Source organism: Mercenaria mercenaria, chromosome 16 (genome assembly GCF_021730395.1).
Source record: "Mercenaria mercenaria strain notata chromosome 16, MADL_Memer_1, whole genome shotgun sequence".
NCBI classification, from domain to species: domain Eukaryota; kingdom Metazoa; phylum Mollusca; class Bivalvia; order Venerida; family Veneridae; genus Mercenaria; species Mercenaria mercenaria.
In genome coordinates this window covers 71,765,472-71,791,696 of record NC_069376.1, presented here as the reverse complement: position 1 = coordinate 71,791,696, position 26,225 = coordinate 71,765,472, and the positions used below count along the sequence as shown (strand labels likewise).

The window sequence follows — 26,225 nt, the reverse complement described above, 5'->3', positions numbered from 1 at the left end:
TCGGTTCCTTTCGAAAACTGGCCAGATCCCATAGTGGGTTCCAGAGTTATGACCCCTTAAAGGGCCAAAATTTGCCATTTGATTTGCGACTTGATATCTGTAACAAGTAAGATGTATTCGCCAGTAGGTAAAGGTACGCAGAAATCAGAGCTTAAGTTTGTTTATTGATTGTAACATGTTGTTAAGGTCGTTAACTTCGAATCAGTTGCCCCCTCACCAATGTGGATTCAAGCTTCGTTCCGGGCGTTTAACTCTTTATGGGAGGAAACCATCCAACTTGTCTACGGAAGGTCGTTGGTTCTATCCAGGTTCCTGCCTATGATGAAATAACGCACGGAGGGTGGCCTGGGGTCTTCCACTACCACCAAAAGCCGGAAAATCACCATATGACCTATGATAAGATTGTGTGACGTTAAAACCAACAAAAAACAATTCATCCAACCTTACACCTTTTTGGTCTTTATCATGATTCCGTTTTTATAGTCTATTGTAAGCATTCCGATAACTGTTACTTATTGTTGTATTTCCTTTTTTTTTAAATTATAACATGTAAGTATTGATAGTCTTGTACCGGACTACTGTTATTCATGCGTGGCATCCATTATTTTGTAAGAACCTCATGTTGCACTAAGATACCAAGTAGCTGGGTGAATAAAAGAAAAGTTCTGATCTGTTCAATATTTACTGCTTACAGAGAATAAATAAGAAAAGCAAAGGTAATAATAAAATCTAATGGATAAATCATGTATCATAATCTAATCAGTATGGTAAATTCAACGGTTCAAATGTCAACAAAAGAATTGGACTATAAATACAATTTTGACACTGTCAAATTCTACACATCTAATACTTCTGTCAATGTTTAAAGCAATACGAATTATCACTGTCAATATTTATCAAATTTAAAGCACTGTTTTCTCAACTAAACACAACAATATCGTGTCATTGTTTGACAAAAATAAAAATCCAACGTAATATTTATTACAATATGTCAATGAGCATGTCAGAATGAAAACAAGCAAGACCTTCTTGTGATTTATCATCTAATTTACCACGGTTCAGACTTCAGATTCTTCAGTATCAAACCACTCCAGCGTTCAATTACTACGCATATGAACTCTGATAGTAAATTAGACGATAAACCAGTCGAAGGCCTGGATTATTTGTTAATTATACGACACTCAAAAGCCATGAATGCGGGAGTATTGTAACCCCCAAGCCGAAATGTACCACTATAACACAACATAAATGTCGTGCTAAACGATCTGAAATGACCAAAAAATAACAGCTCTGATTGAAAGTACGGGGAGACATTTTAAGGCCGCCACACGGCACAAAAAAGCTGCTGTGATAATAAATAGAAAAAGTGGAATTTTATAGGTACATGCAGCTCAACGCGACAAAAATAATAATGTTGTAGGCTTGGTTTGATTGAGCCTGTTCATAGACAGTATAGTAGAAATGCATGCTACTCTCCATACTCTCTAGCTCTGGATCGAGCAGAAATCAACATTTACATATTATGTTTTAAGTACCAAAAAATATCTAAAGACATCCAAAGACATCCACAGAAGTATTCATACGGCGGTGCACATGGAACCTTCATTGATAACTTGAGTGCAATTACATCCAAAAGCGGTGTATAGTCCCGAGTAATGTGAATTATAATAAAATATTGAGGAAACGATGAGTGTCAAGGAAATTACAAAATTGAAAAAAAAAATCTGTTCAAAATGCAATTCAGAAAATGTAACATAGTTACAAACAATTCAAAAATAAAGCAAGCGCATAAATATTAAAGGTAAAACAAATCAAAACAAACAAATGTTATGAAATTTGGTTCTAACAGAAAGTTTCAATTTGAAATGTGAATTCATTTACACATTTTTATCTTTTCTTAAATAAATGAGTAAGTTCCTTGTCATAATATTTATGTTGGTAGGTGCATCGTCACGTTCACAACATGATACTGTTATACTTAATGCCATGTGTTTTTATCACATGTTTAAACATCTATCATGGACCAAAACATTAATCACACGACCTTTTAAGATTAGCAGAAGCATAAGGATACGAGGGTCTATTCAAAAGTTCGTGGACAAGTTTATTTTTTAATCTATATCGAACACTTTTCAAATTTGGTTTGCCATAATATATATTTCGAGTTTATGTGAAAAAGTTTGCTTATGTAACTCACGACGTTCGTCTGATATAGTTGCTATGGCAACACGAGTAAACGCCAGAATTTCACACTCGCATTACGTATTTGCATTGCAAATTGCGCTAACACTAAACAAACGCTAGAGCGAAAAATGGCGCCTGAAGACAAGTTGAAAATGCGTGCAAATGTACAGTTTTGTGTAAATCTACAGAAGACGCCATCGAAAACTATAACGAACACGTGTAATTGCGACGTCACGGCTGTTAAGACGATAATAGAAGGAGACAGGCGGTCCACAATTAACGAGATTTCAAAGACCTCTATATTCATATTCTAAGGTGTGGTATCAGGACATATTTGAACAGTTGGTAGAGCTATACCGCCGTTGTGCCGCTTAAGGCGCCGTCTACTTTTGGAAAAATAATGATGAAAATGACATTACGCGTTTGAATAGATCTATACATAGAGCTCCGAATTCGGTTACCCCTATTGGGCCTCAGTGAAATGGCAGCATGTCAATACATGCGATCAGCTGTTTATACGGAATAGAAGCTATGACTAGCATCGGTGAGTATAGAACCATCTTGTTAGTGTAATATATTTGTTATTATGTAAGCTGTCTCGCTGATAGTTTTTATGCATATGCATATATGGTTGAATATATATTACGTTTATTTTCACATTAATATTGCGTTTGGTTTTAATTTTATGAAGTTTGCCCATGAACTAACCTTATACCTCTAGCCTCATACGGTATTTGAATGTATTTTCTCTTTCCGTAAGATATTATTCAAAAGTCTTTAGTGCATAACATTTTTTATTTGTACAAAGTGTAACGCTCTCATATATGCAAGGTATGGTAGATAAATATTATATGCATTCACTCTTCGTCAAGCATGTACTGGACCATTGTCCTCAGTGGCTTTTTAGCCTAATGTGTTTAATAAATAAACCATTCAGTGATTGACTCTTACAATTTTTGTGCAATGTTTACCAACCGAATCGCATACAATGGCTATGTGCAATTATAGTTTGACTTCACTTGATTGTGATCAACACAAATGTATAACTAAATTGGAGAAAAATGTACACCCATAATAAACCAAGCGTGGTGCTTTTTACTTATGATGATATGAAATGGTGCCAATACCTCAACTGACTCACCTCGCTTGCCCGACAAATATATTTGCACTGAAGAAAATTGGTTTTCGGGTCTACTGCAACATTAAATAATCATTGGAATCGGTATGCTTGTACACGATCACTGACAATAGGAAAGCTGACGCGTAATTAATGTACTATAGCCCATTACACGATATCTATAAACAGTTATATTTATCAATTTGCAATCAATTTACACGAAAGTACTCACTGATGCAGGTGTTTAACACCAGAAGAAAAGTTTAATTTCTTCTATTCTTCTTCTTTTTTCTCTTGGGTGGTGGTTGTTTAGGTCGTTTAGCTTTGATAAAAGAATAAACACTGATTTCATCTGAAATAATCATTTCCCGGAATTTCCTTATTAAGTCGTCCTCGTCAAAAGTTTCTCTACTTTTTCGTATATATTTTGGTAGTTCTATTTGGAAAAGAACCTCTTGCGATGATTTTGCCCACCTTCTGTGAGTATCACCTTTTAGAAAATGCTTCCTTACTTTATCGTTGTATAGATTAATACAAGTCTTAGCAAGGTATGTTCCAGCAAAAATATTTTATATCAATTTCAACAATGCGTAACGGCCTTTTTCGAAATTTCCTCTTCTCGTCGAAAAATGCATTAATTATAGCAACTTTTAAACTTGCTGTTGTAGAGATGTACTTTGATCCATGTCTTGACCCAGAAGCTACATGTTGTTCTACAGTGCGCGAGGAATTTGGGTTTTTGCACTTTAGTTTTTTACGTATGCTTTCTCCACGTCTACATACCCGGTACACTTTTGTTGTCTTGTAATCCATAATAACGCTTGTCATAATTTTAACACGATTTAATACTGTCACTAGACATATCACTTTCAAAAATACAAATGTTTTCTTTTTTGTTCTACAATTAATTAATGAATACTTATTCTTAAGATGGCTAATCCGCACCCATAACTCTTGATTATAAATCATCCGACACTATCCTCTTTTGCTCGCCTATTGTGTTGTTATATTTTCTGGTGCAATTTTCACTGTTTGCCTTGTTTTCGGTGCTTCCGAGGGATCTACTTTGCAGATTTTATTTGATGTGTGCTTCTTTGTAAAATATTATTCAGTGAATGCTCTATAATGCTTTACACCTTCCAGTATGCAGTTAATTAATGTGTGTATCTTAAAACAAACCACCATATCCATTGACTAACTTGAGCTTTACTACCTGTAATATAAAAGGAATTGCAAAGATAAAAGAATGAAAGTATTTGAATTCCTGAAACAACAACAATTTTCGATAAGTTTTCTTAAAAAAAAATCACTGTATACAAATGAATCCAGAATTGGGAAAAGCAATGGAAACATGATTTGTTCATGGGTGGAAACAGTAGTAATAGTAAGGGGGTTGGGATTTTCATAAACGAAAGTCTTCAATATAAACTTATAGAATATAAGGAAATTATTATCGACAGGCTGCAAATGTTAAAAATAGACATAATGGGGAATATATATGTTTTGATTAACGTATATGGCCCGAACACTGATGATGTCAGCTTCTTTAAAAAACTAGAAGAAGTGATAATAGAAACTAACAATAAAACATTAATAAATAGTCGGAAATTTTAACTTATTTTTAGATTATAATCTGGATAAAATGATGGTAGACATGATACAAACAATGATTGCCAATATAATGTCAAATAACAATTTGTTCAATATGTGACGTAGAAATAACACCAAAAACGGTTTTATATGACCCTCAAATCACAAACCACTTATATACTACAGATTGGACTATTTTCTCGTCTCAGAAAATAGTTTCAAAATGTAATATTTCAACAAGCTACCAATCAGACCACTCTATTGTGTATTTTAAACTAATGCAGAATAAACAAGAAAAAGGTCCAAGTTATTTTTAACTAAACAATAGTATTATTTTACACCCTGAGTTTCAACAAGAAATTAGAAACGCAGTAACTGAAATAGCCTGCTTGAATTCAGAAGCAAATCCTTGGATATGAAATTAACCTTAATCTCTTAGATGAGACTATCAGTTGAACTTACTAAAAATAAAACCATTTTGAACGAACTATTAGATGAATAGATGAAAGAAGTTGTAATTAGAGCAAAGGCTGAATGGATAGAAGACTCAGAAAACAAACTAAATATTTTGCAAATCTAGAGAAAAAAACGCTCTGAAACAAAGAAAATAAATAGACTAGAAGACAATGGAAATGCAATTTCTAAAAATCTGAAGTTAGTTAACTGATTACATAAAGAAATTCTATGAACCTTTATATACGGAGGGCAAATCAATGATTTTCTCCAATCGAACTATATTCAGATTGGATTTTGAACAAAAAAAGTCTTGTGAAGGTCTAATAAATGAACATGAGTGCACGTTGGCATTAAAAAATATAGATAATATGAAGAGTTCAGGATCAGATTACCTAACCACAGAATTCTTCAAAATATTTTGGAATGATATAAAAACGTACTACGTGAACTCTATCAATTATTCTTTTGAACATGGTGATTTAACAGAGTTTCAAAAGCAAATCATTATAAAACTATTACCTAAAAAATGAAAAATCTACATTAGACATCAATAACTCGAGACCTATTTTACTATTAAATATTGATTATAAAATCGCAACTGAGGTTATCGCCAACAGAACAAAGAAAATATCCAAAATAGTAAGTAATAATCAAACGCGACTATATTAGCAACATTTTACGAATTTTATTGGACGTCATAGAACAGGTAATTGGATTTGACGAGAAGGTATAATTTTGTTCTCAGACTTTCATAAAGCTTTTGACAGCCTAGACCATACATTTATTTTTAAATGTTTTAAACAGTTTGATTTCGGCCACTCAGGGTTAGGGTTTTTACCTATTTAATTGTTTCTTGCAGATGTTACCAATGTGACTCTCAAAATTTAGTTTATAGTCAATATCTATACCTAGGAGCTTAACAGTATCGTCACAGGTTATGCCGCTATTACCAATTTGGAAAGCAGGGGTTTTAAGGAAGGTTTTCTTAACAACTGCTATAGTTTGAAATTGTCTGGATTAGCCTGCATTTTGTTCACTCTAAACCAGTCAGTAAGTACATTACTTTCATTTGGAAGGACTTGAATAACATTACTAAAATTTGAGGATGGAATGACAAAGTACTGCCATCGGCATAATTATACAGAGTGCAGTAATTTATAAAATAAAAAATATCATTTATAAAACATTAAATAGAAGGGGACCAAGGATAGAGCCTTGTGGTACCCAAAGAACTAACAATATTTCCAAATTTAATTTGCTGTCTACGATTGGAAAGGTAAGACTGAAGAAGGTTTGAGGCGGGCTCTGATAATCCATATTCAGTTAATTTTGATAACAAAATTTCGTGGGGCAAACAGTGAAAAGCTTTTGGAAGATCCATTAAGATTGCTGAAATGTATTCATTATTATCTAGAACCTGCCTCAAATCCTCCAGCAGTCTTAGAAGTGTTGTTTGACATCCACAACCTTTTCTGAAGGCACATAGGAAATTATCAAAAATATGTTCAAAATAGACAGTGGTCTGTTCAGATAATACTTTTTCAAAAATCTTTGATGGGATAGGTAATATACTTACAGGTTAGTTTTGAGAAGAGCATCCTTTTTTTTAATAAAGGAGTGACCCGGGCTTGTTTCAATTTGTCTGGAAGGAGCTCGTGGAAACAGAAAAAAAAACAAGTTTGTGATAGGTTTAACAAGAGCTTGTTTGCCAAATTTTAATAATTTTACTGGAATTTTGTCAGCTCCAGTAGCTTTTTTATTGTTAAATTTGTCTATAATTTTGGCAACTTTTGTTTGACAGGTATCATCAAATTAAAGCCTTGACTGGTCTGTATTCAACACATATTTTCTGAGCTAGTAAGTCAAATAAAATTCCAATGAAACATGAGAATTATTTTGTGATGTTGTATAATAAAACACATTTTTTGTGTGTGTGTTTTTTAGGGGAAGGGTTACTTACCTCCAACCTTCCAGTTCAAAGGGGAAAAGAGTACAGAAAGGCCTTTCCTACATTTTATTGCAGAGAATTCATGAATTTCATGCATTCTTTTGTATATAAATTATATCTGAAGCACATTCAGAAAAGTAGAAAATGGGACCCAACTACTTTATTCGCTATATGTATTCAAAGAAACCTACCTACATAAAAGTTCAGACGCAGAACACGCTATTTAAATAATGCGTATAATTCACTGTCACTCAAGACATTTTAAGGTGTGGCACTGTTATAACTTTTGCAGTTATTAAATCCAAAGTATAAAGATCGTCTAAGTCATTAAAACGAAAATATCATGTGCATCTTTTAGTTGCTACTGTATCTCATCTTTTAACTACAAATGTACGTAGTTTCACAAAATATTGCGTCGCCTATAACAACTTCTTTAATAATTCTTTTTAAAAAAATATTTCTGGCGATTAAACATGCCATATTACCACACAGACACACTTCTCAACTGTCCGTGTATTCCAGCTATCTTTTTAAGTTTGTAAGTCGCAAGTGTTGATTGAAAATACCCGATACACATATTAGGGTATTTCCACTTTCGGTTTGAAAACAAAGAAATACATGTAATAATATTTACATCCAGTATAAAATAAAAACTTCTAAATATTTAAACCTGACAGAATGTATGAAGAGAAAACGGAACTATCCTGTGCACCTTTTAGTTGCTCTTGTATCTCAACTTTTAACTACGTAGTTATACAAAATATTGCGTCGCCTATAACAACTTTTTAATAGGAGGGATCGCCCTGATACGGTGTTCCGTTTGGACAATCGTAACTTTTATTGAATCCTAAACCGTGATGTACGATGGTACGATGACGAAAACGCAATGGTGCGATGGCACGCTGATGAAACAACGATGGTACGATGGTGAAAATGCGATGGCACGGTGATGAAATCACAATGATGCGATGTACGATGGTGAAATGTCGATGTAATATCGCGTTTTCATCATCGTACCATTACGTTCTCACCATCGTATCATCGTACCATCGCGTTTTTATCATTGTGCCATCGCGTTTTCATCATCGTACCATCGCATTATCACCATCGTACCATCGCGTTTTCACCATCGTACTATCGCGTTATCACCATCATACCATCGCGTTTTCACCATCGTACCATCGCCTTCCGGTGGTTATGCGCAGTGATACAGTATATGTGTCAGTAATACAGGCTTGTTAAATCTCATTTTCACATTGCACTATAAACCTTCTACATCCTAACAAGAATAACTATTACATCCAGCTGTTATTTACTTTCATGCATACAAAGGACGTGGCCTTGAAGATTTTACACAGTTTTAATGAGTTGAGCACTGAACATTTTGAAAAACATTTTGCAAGACAGCAGAATCTAAATGGTAAATTTCTTCTCACAAAATATATTGAGATACGTTCATCTATTGTTGACAAAAATTCAAGTGCACGGAACTACGCATTTCTAACCGGAAGGCGATGGTACGATGGTGAAAACCCGATGGTACGATGGTGAAAACGCGATGGTACGATGGTGAAACCGCAATGGTACGATGGTGATAAAGCGATGGCACGATGGTGAAAACGCGATGGTACAATGTTGATAACACGATGGCACGATGGTGAAAACGCGATGGTACGATGATGAAAACTTCAATCTTCTCTACTTTTTTTCAAAATTACCTCTCTTTTATACTTCGCATATGCGTCAATTTTCAATATTTATTATTATTTCCTGCAAGTTAGTTTTCTGAGGTAGTTATTTCATACTTAAGTACGCAGTTGCATAGGTAAAACAACTAGTAATATTTAACAAGACATAGTTACTATTTTGAATTACTACTGCTCTAAAAATGAAGCTATGAAAAAACTAATTTAAGATTAATACTTAAAATTCGTTACGTACTCTTCTCACTACTTTTCAAATTTTCTTGTTCACCATTTTCAAAAATAACAATGTTAAATAAAACAGCTTAGTTCAATGTAATGTATCTATGATCGTATAATCAATGCCTGCCATTATTGTATGTAATTTATCTGTAAGAAGAGGAACTATTTTAGTTAATTCTATCGTTCCAATCCCTTTCCTATTGTGTGTAGTCTTGTCAGTTGTCATGCTTAAATGTACATTACGAAATAAATATGTTTAAACTAAACTAAAACGCTATGGCACGATGGTACGATGGTGAAAACGCGATGGTACAATGGTGAAACCGCGATGGTACGATGGTGATAACGCGGTGGCACGATGGTGAAAACGCGATGGTACGATGGTGAAAACGCGATGGTACGATGATGAAAACGCGATATTACATCGACATTTTACCATCGTACCATCGCACCATCGCGATTTCATCATCGTGCCATAGCATTTTCACCATCGTACCATCGTTGTTTCATCATCGTGCCATCGCTCCATCGCGTTTTCGTCATCATACCATCGTGCATCGCGGTTTAGTTTTAAATAAAAAGTGACGATTGTCCAAACGGAACAGGGTACCCTGACGTCACGCATCAACACCTGTTTATCTGGTGGTGGGCAAACAAAATGTTTTTTCATCGTTTGTGTATGGGATCGGAATTTTCATTTTTTAATAACTTTTTTGTTCATTTATGGATTTTAAAAATTCAAAAAGTTTTGAAATGCTTAAGATTTTCATATTTTCTTATTCAAATATCTTTGAAAATGAATAACCGTTTTAAATGATATATGATTTTAATAGCGGCGTAGCGATGCTCTAAACTTTTAGAAAAAAAACACTGTAAGTTAAGCGTTCATAATTAATCCATTTTATATCAAAATAATAGTTAAAAGTATCAATAAATTGCTTCTTTATACCCTTTCAATTGATCAAAAAATATTGATATCATTTCTGTTTTAAGAAAGTTTAAGCCGTTATAAAAACATCACTGTTTACAAAAAAACACGGATGCTCGGCGCCTGCCCACCCGATCTTTGTCTTATCAGTTCTAAAAATAGAATATACAACTGATTTGTATACAAACACGATCCCTCCTATAGACCTTTCTACAAAAGCTACGGTCGCTTAGATGTCCCACGGATGTTTTGATTTTAACGCGCATGCGCTCTTTACGTGTGGCAAAAGAACTCTCAACGATAAAGAAAATCATCACATTGCCAATTGTTTTGCCGCTATAATGATGATTTCAGTGAAGTAATTTATTATACAGAATGCTTTGATTAAAGACATTAAAGACCTGAAAAGCCTGCTTTATTCTTATTTTCGTCGGAAAAGAACAGTATGTTTCCTCACATAATACACATATAACACTTGTTCCTTACATTTAAAAATGTCATTTTTTCCATATTTTTCATCTTTTTTCCCCACAACTTCAAAATAATTGTTGTATATATTTTTCTTGAATGATATCTACATACTTGTGGGGCGCGGCTCCATGTCGCTGAAGTTGCTGTTTTAAGTGATCTACCGGAAATCATTATGTAACTATTATGCAAATGACATGATGAAACATAGGGCACCTAGGTAATCATAAAATTTCCTGAAGCGTATAAAATGGCTTTGATGTGATCTACTTTAATGCCTTCGGTCATCAATGCCAAACGCACTCGGCTTAAAATATCATGTGGCGGAGCTGTTTTTTAATCAAAATTAAACATTTCACGTGATATCTAGTATTTTAAATCTATAAGAATATACTTTGGAACTTTAATGGACATTTCCTTTTAAAACGATGAAAGTGCAGTTACAAAAATATCTAAATATGTAAGATATGAATGAAATCAAAGACTATAACTACATACTGAAGGAAAACCCCTAATATAAATCTCTATTTTTACTACAGGTATTTCTTATATTTACATGCTGGGTCATTTTCATATCGAAAATGTATCATGCGCAGAAGTCAATATCCGTAATTTAGTAGAATAATTATGATAAATTTGATTCCGCAATGAATAGAAAAGATCAAGAATGTAGTTGTAGGACACCCCTCCCCTCCCTATTAAATCTAACCGCTGCATTAACCACCCGAACCACTTTGATATTTTCAAATAAAAACTTTCAAATTTGAAGAATCAATAGAATAAAAAATAACCATTTAAGATGATTATTATCTTTTTATTTTTGAATACGGAATGAATTGATCCGTATTTGAATATAATTGGATACAAAATCAAAGGCTGAACTGCTAATTGAACATTTCATTTTTAACTTTGACATGTAATCAAGTATCATGTAAGCTAATCGCGACAGGTTTTTAACCGTGATATACTTGTTAATGTACCTAGCCTATTATATCGGTGATAAGGCGTTATGTTGGACTGACTCTAACCTATGTGGTGAGTGTATATTCAGCATAATCATCGACATTTTTGTTAAAATGTAGTATTCCCCACGGCAGCTGTTTAGATTCTTGGCTCTACGATACTCATAAATGCACGTTATTGTATGCTATAACGCCTTGCACTCTATTGATCACTCTGTGAATGAACATATTGCAAATAAACGTTTCAAAACGACATCAGTCAACAATAAATTACACGGATGGAAGAACTAAATTAATGTGCAATGACGATAAGCGGCTGAATGAATGAGGACAAACTTAAAATGGACATACAAAATCTGATGTAGTATAGCACATTTGAACAATGTTGTACCAATGAGATTAACATTGCGGTTGATAAAACCAAATATGAAATCGTATGAGGTATTTTGGTATTTTTCTGGATGAAACACTGAATTTCAAAGAGCATGTTTAACCAAAATTTTGTACGCTATGTTGAACTACCTAAGGATTAAGCATATACGTTTATATCTAACAAGAGACGAACTATTCGTGATGTGCTGTTGTGATCACTTATAGCATGTCGTTCGTTTGTCCGTCATCCTTCTGTTCACACCTCTGTAAACGGCATTTCTCTGAAACTATTAGATGAAAGTAAATGAAATTTGGTCTTATGTTTTCTTCTGTGATCTTCTACCAAATTTGTTCAAAGATTTTTCTACCAAGACTTTGAAGTTATTCTGATTCGTCAAAACATACGGCTACCAGAGCACCTTTTCATATGTGCATATAATGGGATGTCTAAAATCTTCTTGCAACTGTTAATGATATACAGGTATTGATTTTAGCATATTCTTTTTGTATTAGGGCAGAATATTTTGCTCAGAATAATCTTGACTGAATTCGAAACTGGGATTTAAAAACTAGGTCACTAGGTCAAATTTTAGAGAAAAAAATCTTTGAAAGCATTCTGGAGGCCGTATGTTCCAGCAGGTAATAATGAATCCCGGTCACACGTTTGTCTTTATGAGTGCAAGGTCAAGTTTGAAACAATTTCATTTGAAAATCAAAACCTAGGTCACTAGGTCATGTGAAAGAGAATCATTGTTATCATTGTAGACGCAATATTTTCTAATTGCTATTCATAAAAGTTTGTCTCTTGTTTGTATTTATCAATTCTAGACCAAATTCAATACTTGGTGACCTGAGATTAAAAACTAGGTCATTTGGTCGAATCATAGTTCTAACATCCTTGGTAACAGCATAGACATTTTATTTTGTGCTTGATCTTCATATAACATTTTTACAGTATTTATCTCTACAAAACAGAGGTTAAAAACTGAAACTAGAGTATCTAAGGACAATAACTAGTCATTAGGTCAAATCGTAAAATTAGTTTGTTAACAGGGTAGAGGGAACATTTCTACCTGCAGATTTACATTAAATTTTGTCAGATTGTTTTCTTCTACGAAATATGTCAAGCTTGAAACTAGATTGCCTGAGGTAGAAAACTAGGTCACTAGGTGAAATAATAAAGAAAACCTTCTTAACACTACAGAGACTTTGAGGTCTTCATCAGAAATCATTATTTTGTGTAGAGCGTGTCCGTACAGTTGACAAATACCGTACGTTTGTAGATCAGTTGCATTAAGAAACAATCTAAGACTTATGATTCAATGATTCAATGGTAGGTTGCTCCAATGGAACTGGTCTTCTGACATAATTATCACTAGAGTGTTCATATTGTTTAACTGCACTCTGCGAACACATGTGACTCACTTTCTTTCACAAACATTCATAGGACACATGCGTTGTCTTTTCTTAACTTTTCGAGTGTTAGAGATTTACTTGGGGAAGATAACATTTAACTACGGTATCTTACTACTTAAATGACAGGGGCCGGTAAATTGTCAAGTTGCAAAACAGAAAAATTGTTTTACAGCAAATTTTGTAGTCCATGACCTTTGCTCACATTTACTGTTATTCCAATTGTTCCAGTAAAAGAAGAGTGTTTCCCATTGATTTGTTAAAAATGCTTATAATTTAAAAAGGAATTATTAATCAATCAAAAGTAGTTTAACTAGAATCTCCAAACTTTGCTAATTGTTCATGCTCATTACCAGAAGCTGTCAATCGCTGGCCACATCAGTTCTCTCAGTGCTTTGATTTAGAATGTTGCTAAAGGTCTTGTGTAAAATGCAGTTACCTATAAGGCCATTGAAAACAATGTAATTACCAATTATAAAGAAAGAACATATTTTTCTCATTGTGAATTGTTTGTCACATACTGTAATAAAGTTTGACTTGTACCGGTATCAAAACTTGGTAATACATGTATGATTTAACTAGGTGTAAGTATTTCTATTATGTTTTATTTTCTACAACATTTGGACGATAGAATAATTGACAATTTCATATTATAAAATATATCTATAATATTCGAAAATAACGTCATTATTATGCGTGACAAATTACGTCAGCAGTGTTATACAAATTGCCATATTCAAAAGCTCTTAGCCTTGAAAAATGTCTCTTTCCCGATTTCTCAAACAACAGTTAATTGTGTTATAATTTATTATAGGAATTTGACTCTTTAAACCGTTAACTTAAACGACGTATGAATGTAATACTTCAATCAAATAGCAGGATAATTTATAAAACTACAAATCTATTATTGGTGGATTTCAATGCATTATAAATCAACTAATGATATAAACCTGTTTGCCATTACTTCAGTATAAAGCAATCTCTGTTACATTCTAGACTTTTTGTTGCAACCAAATAAATTAGACAGCTTAATTGCATATGCTTGCGCAGCTGCGTATCTGCCTGAATTGTACAAGAAAGAGGCCACCATAGGAAAAATTAGTAGTAATGATGTTTAGCAAATAGACAACTGACGACAGGTTTTTTTTGAACTTCCGGTAGAAAACAAGATGCCCATTTGTTTACATCGCGGGTAATAATCTTTAAATAAAACAAATTTTAAAAGTAATTAGACTCGAAAAGGTGATAGTTTTGAAAATGGCAGATTCGTCGGATCTTACTGGGAATAATAATATTTCTAATAGTGACTTGGCAGAGACACAAAACCCGTTTGAAATTCTTGCCAACGTGGAAAATGAAAATGGCGACCCGGTATTCATTACCCCAGGTAACATAGGTAATACTACGGCATGGGAAAAAATCGACCAAATAAAAGAGCGAGAGCCAGTACAGGTGGACAAAGTGTTGAAATAAATTTAGATGAATTTGGAACTTTGCCTGCCGACGATAAATTGTCTATTTTGTATTCAGAGATAGCAGTAAATAGGAGCAAAATGGCGGACATTGACACAAAACTTGACCAGGTTTTATCAATACACAATAACGTAAATAACATTGAAGAGTCTATACTAAATCATGAAAACAGGTTGAAATTGCTGAGTATAAATCTCTAGACTTAGAAGCAAGAAGTCGACGCAAAAATTTGTTATTTGAAGGTATAAATGAATCAAAAGGTGAGAACTGTGATCAAGTTATTGACAATTTCCTAGCTAAAACATTAGAGATCGAATGGCCTATTCAGTTCGAACGTGCGCACAGGCTCGGAAGATTCCAGCGAGGCAAAAATCGTGCCATTATAGTTGCTTTTAGAGACTACACTAACGTGCAAACTATTTTATCAAGAGCATATTTATTAAAGGGCTCGCATTATAGCATTAACAAAGATTTTCCACATGAAATCGCCAGTGCACGAAAAAACATTTGGGGACCATATAAGGACCTTAAAGGGCAAATCCCGATAGCAAAGTAATCATCGCCTAACCTGCAAAAATAATCATGAACGGAGAAGTTGTGCGAGATGAATTTCCCGATTGGAATTCAATAATGAAAATGGACAGAACAAACAAACAACAAAACAGCTGATTACTCAAATATTACTACGCAAGTTTACGACAGCCGTAGGCGTGAAAATCGTGCACGTGATTTTTCAGGTGTGAACAATATCAACACAGACAGTATTAATCCGCGGCGAGAAGAAAATAAATCTAGCTCGCCAAAGTCGGGAAGTTCGCATAACCGGCAACATAGTGGGCGCCGCAAGTCAAGGTCACCTCGTCGCAACGTGGCTCATCAGAGCAGTCGGGCTCCAGAGAGGTACATCAACTCAGTTGCAGGTGCGAGTTGCGATATACCTAACTTCGCTCGTCCATGGGACAATAACTTTTTGCCGTCGTCACAACAACAATAGGACAAATGGGGGAACTCTACTAACTTTAAAAGTGACTTGAAAATATGCTCCCTTAACGTAAATGGTCTCAAAAAGCGATTAGACTACCCGGACTTTGTTGACTTCATTAAAATGTGTGACATTTTTTGTACTATCGAAACCCATACTGATAACTTTGATTTGGTTGAGAATGATGATTATGTTTACTTGGCCAAAAATAGAGAACAGAGTTACAAACGTAAATCTGGAGGTATAGGTGTATATGTCCGCAAGAATATTTCTTGATACGTTAAAATTGTACCAAACAATAATGAATACGTTCTTTGGTTGTCCGTTGATAAACAATTGTTACGTACCAGTGAAAATGCTATTCTAGGCGTCATCTACCTGCCCCAGACAACTCACGTTTCTTTAATGACTTTGATTTAAACACTTTTGAAAATGAAATAATCGCATTTTGTAGCCAAAATAGATTCGTTTTTTTAACTGGCGACTTTAACGCCAGAGTATCACAGTTAACCGATTTTATACCTTGAGATCCGTACCTTAATGAAGTTTTTCACATTGATCAAGATTTGCAGACTCATTTTGATAAATATACTGCCTTGGAAGAGTTAGGAATTCCCTTGTCACGTGAATCTCGAGATAAGAAAACAAATGCTCATGGACTCATGTTGATTGAAATGTGCCGAAAAAATAACTTATTTATCGTTAATGGTAGATTTGGGAAAGATTCGAACCAGCGTGCCTATACTTTTAGAGATAAGTCCATTATTGATTATGTGATTATAAGTGCGGAAGGGTTTAATAATCTAAATGAATTTGAAATAATTGAAACTGATTTACTCTTTTCGGATGGTCATAACGCATTGATTTGGTCGCTAAAAATACATATGAAAGGGCAAAGTACTCGGGTGAAAGTCCGTCTACTGGATCGAAACCAAAGTGGAACACAAATAAATGTAACGAATTTATACAGAATATTGATATAAAGCAGGTAAACGATATTCTAGAAATGTTCCATGCACCGCAAACCGAACAGTCTATAGAAAATATTACTTACTAAATAACTACACTTTTTGAACATTCAGCCAATATAACATTTAATTGCGCGGATAACAGGTTTTTCAGAAATGATAAAAATAAACCTTGTTTTGGTCCAAAATGCCATAGAGCAAGAAATAATTACCACGATGCCAAGTCAACGTACAGAGATAATCCAACACGAGATAATAAATTAAGACTTAAAAACGCAAGTAAGGCATATAAAAGAACTATGGACTTTTACATTGGTAAATACAAATTTTCAAAAGCTCAAAAGTTAAGATCTATTAGTTCAAAGAATCCTAAAAAATATTGGAGTTTTCTAAAAGGTTTAAAACCAAACCGAAAAGAAGACAAAACGCCATCTATTCAAGAGTTTTATGAATATTTCAAGAAAATAAATGCTAATTTGCATGACGATCAAGGATATGATCCGTTAGATGAACAAATTTTTTCTCGATAACTCCAATGAATTTCTTAATTCACCGATTAACGACATCGAAATTATTGCGTGTATTAACAAGCTTAACAATGGAAAAGCATCGAGTCAATCGGACAATATCATTAATGAATACATAAAGAGCACGAAACGTATCTTAATGCCAATATATGTCAGGTTATTTAATAGCGTGCTTGATACTGGATATGTCCCTTCTTCCTGGCTTGAGGGAACCATTATACCTATTTTTAAAAATAAAGGAAACTCGGAGGAACCAAATAATTATAGGCCAATCACAATATTAAGCTGTTTAAGCAAACTTTTTACCGCAGTTCTAAATTATCGTCTCACAAAATATGTCGAAATGTCCAATTTATTAGATGAAAATCAGGCTGGGTTTAGAAAAGGCTATTCTTGTTCAGATCACATTTTTACACTTCATGCCCTTATTGAAATTTTAAAGAAAAAGAAGCAAAAACTTTTCTGTTCATATGTGGATTTTTCTCAGTGCTTTGATAAAATCTGGCGCTATGGGTTTTGGCATAAACTGTCACAGAATTTAATACATGGGAAGTTTTTTAAACTAATATTTAATATGTATCAGAATATCAAATCCTGTATTTCCCACAACAATAATAAATCGTTAGTCTTCCAGTCTGAAATTGGCTTGCGTCAGGGAGAAAACTTGAGTCCCATACTTTTTTCCCTTTATCTTAATGATTTGCAATCTTTTCTGGAGGCAAATGGTGCTATGGGCATAGAGTTATATAGTCCCATTGATGAGATCTGGCTTAAACTTTTACTATTACTCTATGCTGATGACACTGTTATTGTTTCTTCTAATGCGTCAGATTTTCAGAACTCTTTAGACCAATTTAATACATACTGTGATAACTGGAAATTAAAAGTTAATTTACAAAAAAACAAAAATAATTGTCTTCGGTGCAAGAAACACCAATAATTTTAACTTTACACTCGGAACACAGCAAGTTGAAATTACGAATAACTATCATTATCTAGGTGTTACCTTTTCAAGTAATGGTTCGTTTCTGAACGCCAGGAAACATGTAGTCCAGCAAGCAAATAAAGCTATGTACCTTTTATTTTCAAGGGCAAATAATGCTGATCTCCCCGTAGATCTTATTTTAAAACTTTTCGACCATACAGTTTTACCAATACTGACATACGGATCGGAAATACTTGGTTTCGAAAATATTGATTTGCTAGAAAGAGTTCATAATGACTTCCTCCGAAGGATAACAAATGCGCGCAAAAGTACTCCTATGTATATGCTCTATGGCGAATTTGGTAGATATCCAATATCTATAATAGTTAAAACAAAAATGATCTCTTATTGGGCTAAACTATTACTAGGCAAAGATACAAAATTGTCTTCTATAATTTACAAATACATGGTATCTCAAGACCAAGTCGAATATAAATGGATAAGTAAAATCAAGGAAATTCTAAATTCTGTTGGAAGGCCTGATCTATGGTTATACCAGAATACTTCTGTCACACAACATCTGCATAAACAAATTAAACAAACTCTCATTGACCAAGTTCAACAAGAATGGCACACCCAGATGCAACAGTCTAATAAAGGAATGATATATAATAGCTTTAAAAGTAACTTAGAGTATGAAAATTATTTCCGAATTCTTCCAAAGAATGATTACCTTACTTTTTTCAAATTCCGCACATGTAATCACAGACTGCCGGTTGAAACCGGGAGGTATGATGGCACGCATTTTCTGGATCGAACATGTTCAAAATGCAATAGCGGAGCTGTAGGCACTGAGCAGCACTATTTGCTCAAATGTAAATTCTTTGAGCAACAACTAAACCTTTTCTTAGCGAATGTTAATATTACTGATACTAAACGTTGTTTTCGAAATCTACTTAACTCAAATTCACCAGAAACGTGCAAAATGTTTAGAGCAATAATAACTCAGTTCTAGTTGAATTAACTGACCTACTTTTACCTCAGTTTATAATCCGCCCACTCATGTTTACTCCATTATGAATGAATAATATGCTTGAGTAATTATTATAACCGCACTACTATCATAGTAAAACTTAGTGCGGGTTAAAAAAATAGTGCGATGTAGCCGCTATTATTAGTTAGTTAGTGACTCATCTTTTGACCACATTACCCAAACAGAATTGAATACGTCCGCATGGTATTCATGACGACCTTTTTGTTGATTCGTTCTTTCATCACTTGCAATGATTCCTTATTATTATTTTTTTTTTTTGCCTATAATTTGAATTAATGTTTGTAAACTATAAAGACAACTTGCAGTCCCTGTATTTTTGAAATATTGATTTCTACTAGATGTATAAAATTTATGATACATTCATGATTTCCCCCAATGACAAAATAATATTTGCCTGTCGGAAGTTCATGTAAACATGTTATTATGTACTGTCATTATGTTTAACCCCATATTGTATAATTACTTGGGTGTAATAAAGATCATGTTCTGTTCTGTTCTGTTCTGGTAAAGGTAAACAAACAGTAAGTAAACAGGTACATTTTAATTAGAAATGATATCGTGAAATTGAGGCTTCACGTACACAGAAAAGATGTGTAGAGCTCTTATTATTTGATATTTTAGCTGCAAACTTGCAGTATCGCTAAAGAATAGATAAAGCTTGAATTCTGTTGCATTTTAATAAGATATTAACATAATAGTAAACACAATTACATACAAGGAATCTGGATGAAATCTAGGTCAACTTTGAATGTGGGTCATCTGGTTCAAAAACTAGGTGACCTGGTCAAATTAAAGAAAACCCTTGTGTATGCAATAAGGGCTGCATTTTACACTGAAAATTCATCAGATTTGGTCGGAATGATAGCCTTGATGAAAACTAGGCCAAAATGAAACACGGGTCATCTGGGGTAAAAAAACTTGGTCACTAGTTCAAATTAAAGAAAAACCTTGTGTATACGATAGAGGCTGTATTTTTCAATTGATTTTCATGAAATTTTGTCAGAATGATAGCCTTGATGACATCTAGGTCAAGTTTTTGAAAAACTAGGTCATTAGGTCAAATCAAGGAAAAAGCTTATGTATGCAATAGCGGCTGCATTTTAAACTGGATTTTCATTAAATTTAGTCAATGTTGCCTTGATGAAATCTAGGTCAGTTTCGAATATGTACAATCTGGGGTCAGAATTTAGGTCACCAGGTCAAATAAAAGAAAACCCTTGTGTACGCAATAGGGAGTGCATTTTACACTGTATATTCACCAGATTTGGTCAGAATGCCTTGATGAAGACTAGGCCAAGATGAAATACGAGTCATCTGGGGTGAAAAACTAGGTCACTAGTTCAAATCAATGGATAATCTGGTATTAGAATTTAGGTCACTAGGTCAAATAAAAGAAAACCCCTTTAAAACTAGGTCATTATGTCAAATTAAAGAAAATACTTGTTTACACTCAGATGTTTGCTCCAGTTTTAACGAAAATTGGTCAGAATATTTATATTTATTTCCATGAAATCAAATCACTAGTTCAAACATGTTTACACTGTTGCGGTGTGTTTCTCAGGAGAGAGACGTAGGGCCATCTTGGCCCTCTTGTATATATAATGCAATTCTATCGGAAACTTCTGTTTTAAATCTAAAATAGGTACGGGTTTTCGTTATTAAATTTGAGTGGAGACCAACTGAATTTTGCATGAACCTTTGAGTTTAAAAAGCTGATGGTTCTTTAGGCAACAAGGAGAAAAGAGTTAGTTTCGACCCATGTGGATGTGCAGACTTTCATCCTATAACTTTTCTCTACATTATCCCCCATGTTTTTTTTTTTATAAAGGTACATCTTATGCTGTTTTGAGAAAGGTTATTAATAGCTATCTAATTCTAATGGGCTAAGAGTAGTTTACATAAATATATAATCCGTGTAAGAAGTATTTTCGTTCTATACTGCTTGACGTTTAATGTATGATACACCGGCTGCAACCTGTAAATGTCATTTACATTTATTATAGTTATAACAACGAAAAGTTGCAGTAGGTTTGTGGATGTATGCGTACATGTAAGAGCCGAGCATATAAGATTGTGTGACGAGATTGAAACGCGACTGTCCTTGACATGTTCAAATTGTCATTCTTGCTTTCCGCGGAAGGACCAATAATCAATCAACATAGATAACATGCAATGAAATAGGTATGGACTTCCAAATAAGATCTTGATTATCATGGTCCTTTAAGTATCAGCCTGAGTATCATTTTACCCCAAAGAATTTAGCTGTAGAGGAAAGCTCTGGTTTGTTAATCTTTCCGTCCAAAAACTGAATTGCTATATATTCGTTTCATCGACAATAGACTGGCATATTTTGTGTTTATTGCCGAATTTAGACGTACATGTATTTGAAATATTGTAAGGTTTTTTGATCGCCGTTTGTAATTTTTCACCCACAGAGCACTGACCTCTTTCAACAACTAATATTTGCTATTGCCTGTCTTGACAGAAAACCAATCTGACTAAAGTACTTGATCTTCTAAACAAAGATCTGAGAACGACCCATTAACATACGTCTTCTGCATATTTTGGATTTCCAGTATTGCTATTTTTATTTTAACCAACCAGACGACTTGTTCGAATGTCAAAAACTAAGAAAATATGCAGTCATTCTAGGGTTCGAACCCGGGACCCCTCGCTTACAAAGCAAGTGGCCTATCGACTGAGCTAACCGGCTATCTGACACATTACGACATAAGAATTGTAAATATCAAAGGTCAAGTCTACAGGTAGATTTGCAAGTTGTTGTAAGTTAAGCTCTGATTGGCTAGCGAAAGGGTCGTCAGAACGAGGCTATGAATAGGTCGTTCTCAGATCCTATGCGTAGCGTAACAGGAGATGTACTTTAGTCAGACTGGACAGAAAACATACAAGCTTTTTTACGCCCGAAGGGGGCGTACTATGTTATGACGCCAGTGTCCGTCTGTTCGTCCGTCCGTAAGCAATTCCGTGTCCGCTCTATAATTCTTGAACCCCTTGAAGGATTTCGAAGAAATTGAACAAATGTTTACAAATATGACTCCTGTTTCGTGTCCGCTGTGTCCTTGAAGGATTTTAAAGACATGAAATGTTCACCACACCGAGAGAACATGCAGAGTGCATGTTTCGGATGGCTGGCTTCAAGGTCAAGGTCACACTTTGGGCCACATGTCATCCCTTCGGGCGTATTGCGGTGCTTTTGTTTCCTAAAAGAATGATTATAACACTTCTAATTAGAACAAGGGGCGTTTGTTTATTTTCAGTCATATTTGGCTCTATTGCTTTTGCAACAATACTAGTAATCGTTTCGTATCTGATTTTAGCGCGATCCACTGTGTCTCTACTGACACGGCTCCATTAATCTCTTTACCAAGGTGCAAAATCAGTCTATGTCAGAGAAATCGCGATCATCAGATCAAATGCATTCCTGAATGGTAGAAAAGATTAAGAGCTGCACTGTTCGCCATTTAGCTAATATCGTTTTGGTAAGCACCCATTGTAAAAGTGAATGGTAATGTCCAGGACACTGAATGATGTGTATATTTTACGGAAGAATGATATTTCATGCTTAAAGCCCTGTTCCACGGCTATTCAAATTCTATTGTGTGTATGTAATTCATGATTTCAATAGGTAACAGTTAAAGGCCACGCGCCACGCTTTATTTCATAGTCAGGATTTTAATGTTTTTTTAGTGACAACTTAAGGTTAAAAGGTAGGACTGGAGCAGGTCTTTAGAGTTTGGCGACGACACATCAATTTGAATGGGTCAATAGCGAAGATACATGAATATCACAACAACAGCAACGAAAAGTAGAAAATAACTTATAAATGAGAAAGATAAATTAAATTTAGTTATACTCTTTAATTTATAGTTGTGTCCAGCTGTGTTAAATAGCAAGAGAAGAGGTTACTAGAAAGCAAAGAGTGCACTCATTCAGAAAGATACATGTAGTAAATTAAAGTATATCAATATACAATTTTGAAGGGTGGTGATTGTGCTTTTTGTTATAAGTTTGTCTAATCTATTTCTACTGTTTTCAATTATGTAAGATTATTACTACTAGATAATTGTTAACAGGTTTCTATTTTTGAATTACATATAATTACGATGCAGCATAGAAATTACTTTAACAAAGCTTTTTCTTTATTTCATGTCCCTATAAAGATAAATATTTCATCATTGCAAATTGATCTTAATCTAGTAAATCCTCATTAAACAGCTTTACCTTGGCAAAATATATGAACTAACTGTGGATACTGCAATCATAATTAAATGTCTGTAAAGTAATAACATTTGCTTCAAACAAACTTCCAGAGTTTTAGTAGTGTAATATATACATACTGTGTTTACTTAAACATTGATTAGTATGTAGTCATGAAACCTTACACATCACCTTTCATACTCACAAACATGGTTATTTTATAATTCCGTAAATGATATGCGATAATTGTTTATATATTCAAATATGAAATTTGGGCATAATATATCTTTAATATTGTATAAATGATGATCCTTTTATTTAAAATAACAAGATAGTGCTAATGATTTTGTATGAATACAGTGTAAACTACAACAAAATTCACTTTCAGCAACAAAAACAAAGAACTCTATCAATCATTTGAAGATGATTATATATATATATATTTTAATGGCCGCATCTTGATGACGTCATAACTCGGTCAAGTCGCAGAATTCGTACTGGCGACATGGTTTAGAATGAACTGCAAATTGGTATATGTCGCCATTAATCTTTTTTTCCAATCGCACGGGACCCAAAATTTGGCCCTAAGCAAATACACTATAAAGAATAAACCTTATTTTGCTGTCTTGAGGCATATTTTGGTTGGTATTTATAAAAAAAAGCAGAAAATTATGAAAATGTTGAAAAATTGTTTCAGCAACATTGGGTGTGTTCAAAACTATTTTTTTACAAAAACAAGCCTGGTGACCCATTGTTTTTTTTTTGTTCATTGTTTTCAGCGCAAATTTTCCTATCATATATGTGAATTTGAAAAAAATTCTATGAAAGGAAAAAAACTATAGGAATTCTCTTTAAAGCGCTCGTAAATATGGGTTACGAGCGTGAACCGGGGTTCACGAGCGCAAACATAGGATAACGACCAAATTTCGTAGTTCAATCGAGAATCCTATTTTATCAAACGTAAACAATGGTTTACGGTCGATAAATTAGAATTATAAAATCAACTATGAATTTCGGGCGTGAACATGTTTTTTTTCTTTTTCGAGCATTCAGTGTAAGTTTAAAGATCATACAAGTCATTAAAACTACACTTTAATGGTGCCTACTGCTCTATACTTTTAACTACGTAGTTACACAAAAAAAAATGCGTCGCCTGTAGGAACGTCTTTAAAACTTTTTTTTTTAATTTTGGCGATTAAACATGCCACATTACCATCCAGACACACTTCTCAACGGTCCGTGTATTCAAGCTTCTTTTAATAGCAATTAATAATAATAATAAAAAAACTCTACATATTCATGAAAATACTATAACGTTTCTCCGACATTTTGAAACTAGATGTACTTAAACCAGTTAAGTCCATTGATTAAACTAGGTCATATTATAAATAATACTTACTTAAGAAAGTAATCAATCCTTTTCTTGTAAAATAACGCAATATACCTAGATATCAACATTTTATATATCAGCACTTCATACGCAAATTAGTTTAGGTCTGTAAATCGCAATTGGTGACGAAGGAAAGCTATTGAAAATACCCGACACACATATAGGATATTTCCACTTTCGGTTTGGAGACAAAGAAATAATAATATTTACACTTTTCAACAAATTCACAGCTTACAATAAAGACTTCTAGTTATAAATATTTAAACCTGACAAAATGTATAAGAATTTATGATATTTCAAAAAGCTATAAAAAGTATTTTATACTTCTTTGGATATTTTAATCCGTTTATTTTATTTGACATAAATTTCGAGATTTATCCCAACAATTATAATGCTTAGTCCTGATAACTATGGTGGCTGATTTGTCGTTATGGCGCCCCACAGAACGTCGACCCTGCAAAACTTTGCCACACCTGAACTTCGTTATGGCGCCTCAACAAACGTCGCCCCGCCGAAGGTCGCCACGCCAAACTTCATCCCACCGAATGTCGCCCCACCGAAAATCGCCCTGCAAAAAACGTCGCCACAGAACGTCGACCCCGCAAAACGTTGTCACGCCTTAATGTCGTTATGGCGACCCAACAAATGTCGCCCCGGTGCCATATCATCAAGCGGATTGTTGCTAGGTGCCATATCATCATCCAGCTCACCCGGGGTGCCATATTGCCATCCCCGTCCGTTGCTAGGTTCCATATCACCATTTAGGGTTCTATAAAATTTTACCAGTAGACAATAAGAGAAAAGGTACTTTTTTTTCTTAAAAATGGAGTGGCCCTGAAAAGGGCCGTTGTATTTTTGCAGTTGTGTTTACTTCTTGACCTTCTTGTGGTTGTTGATAGATTTCATGTGTGCACCTCTCCCTGTTGATCCAACTCGTTTGTTTGGTACTGTCTCATCCTGATCATCCGATAGAGGCTTTTTGTTCGACTGTGTACTGACATCCTGCTCTTCACCCTTAATGTTCTCCTGTTGGGTCGTTGTTGGAGAAGTAAAGAGGATAGGTACCGTAATTGATCTGCCTTGAATTTCACATCACATTCCGTCTGATGATGTCTTCGACTCTCCTTGATAGTAGAGTTGAGTTTGACCAGATAAATGTTGACAGTCTTAATCTCTTCCAGTATAGATGTTCCAACTTTACTCAGGTACGCCATATGTACCTGCTGGTGCTGTGGCTGTTGCTGAGCTTGTTGCTGTGGCTGCTGTTGATCCTGTTGTGTAAAATTCGCCTGTGGTGAGGTATAATATGAATCCAGCCCATTCTG

At 34.2% G+C, this 26,225-nt stretch overlaps 1 long non-coding RNA gene across 1 annotated transcript; it reads right to left on the bottom strand.

Moving 5' to 3' along the window:
• Positions 1-669: 669 nt before the first annotated feature.
• LOC128549788 (uncharacterized) lies at positions 670-25,047 on the bottom strand. The gene is made up of 2 exons (XR_008367952.1): positions 24,910-25,047; positions 670-4,514 (listed from the first exon to the last, which is right to left on the bottom strand). It is a non-coding gene; the product is annotated as an uncharacterized LOC128549788 (long non-coding RNA).
• Between the last annotated feature and the right edge of the window lie 1,178 nt (positions 25,048-26,225).